The sequence below is a fragment of the Propithecus coquereli genome, unplaced genomic scaffold, assembly GCF_000956105.1.
Source record: "Propithecus coquereli isolate 6110/MARCELLA unplaced genomic scaffold, Pcoq_1.0 Scaffold585, whole genome shotgun sequence".
Classification (NCBI taxonomy): Eukaryota; Metazoa; Chordata; class Mammalia; order Primates; family Indriidae; genus Propithecus; species Propithecus coquereli.
The window spans coordinates 451,704-453,053 of NW_012151785.1; the positions used below are offsets into that span (position 1 = coordinate 451,704).

At 45.1% G+C, this 1,350-nt stretch overlaps 1 protein-coding gene across 1 annotated transcript in view; it reads right to left on the minus strand.

The window, feature by feature from the left end:
* The window catches only part of LOC105821645 (WASH complex subunit FAM21-like), a 69,673-nt gene that overhangs the window by 35,807 nt on the left and 32,516 nt on the right, over positions 1-1,350 (minus strand). The gene's annotated exons all lie outside the window — the stretch shown is intronic.

A 1,350-nucleotide genomic window follows, 5' to 3' on the forward strand; every position in this document is an offset into this window, starting at 1 on the left:
TATGAACAATATAACACATAGCTAATAGGAGACCTTTTAAAAATAATTTTTCCTAAACAAGCCATTTTAAAATTTCTTAGTATTTTCTTTTCTACTGATGTCAGGACTTTTTGAAGGATTAACACAATGTAAGCTGTGACCCCCACGAAGGTCACCCTGACTGTGGACGAGCAATGGCACGAGGGCAGCTGGGGGAGGCCAGGGAAGTGGTGAGCACAGCCGGGGAGGCGAGAGCAGCACCACCAGGGCTCCCCAAAGGAGTTCTAGCTTAACCCATTCCTGTTTGGTAAGAATGAACAAGTGAAAAACAGTGGCAAAAACCGTGAGGCAGGCAGAGGACCCACCGTCTCCCGTCTCGTCTCAGGGCCACCCAAGACAATACATGGCTTCTGTTCATAACTCCCTATTAAATGTTTCCTCTGAGAGGAAAAAAAAAAAAAAGTGAGACGTCAGTTAAAAAATAAAGACAGTAAGAGCAAGCCACAGACACCAAAACTTGGAGAGCAGAAACCAGAGGGCAAGCCAGGTTTGAGGCTCAGCAAAGCAAAAACAAGGAGGGGCTTTGGAGGGGCCCCAATTCTGATCACATGCGCCCGGGAGACTGAGTCACTTAAAATAACTAATTCCCAATTGCTAAGAACTACAACAAACCTAATAAAATTTGTAGGCTTAAAAAAATTGTATGCTTTTTAAAAACTGCACAGATGATTTTGACGTACATTGGGTTGGGGAATTACTGACCTCCAACTTATATGCAGTGTTAGAAATGTTTCTTTAGCTGGTGTGATGGCTCTGGCCTGTAAACCCAGCTACTCAGGAGGCCAAGGCAGGAGGACTGCTTGAGGCCAGGAGTTCGAGACCAGCCTGAGCAAGAACAAGACCCCATCACTACAAAAAAAAAAATTTAGCTGTACGTGGCAGCTCATGCCTGTAGTCCCAGCTACTCGGGAGGCTGAGGCAGAAGAATCACTTGAGCCCAGGAGTTTGAGGTTGCAGTGAGCTACGATGACACTACTGTACTCTATCTGGGGTGACAAAAGCAAGACTGTTTCAAAGAAAGAAAGAAAAGAAATACTTTCCCTGTCTGACTTTGTATGAATTCTCTCCTAAAGAAGAGGCAAGACTGTGAAGTGGATTTCTAAGTAGATGGTGCTGTTTTTTCTGAAACATGAGTTAGGGAAAATGAACTGCTTTTAAATGGACCAAGGTAAAAACAACAGCTTCCTGCTTAACAAAGAAACAAGGCTTGGAACACTTCAGGATCCCATGTCCTAATGGGAAAGAAAGAATTCTGGGCTGGGCGCGGTGGCTCGCGCCTATAATCCTAGCACTCTGGGAGGCCGAGGCGGG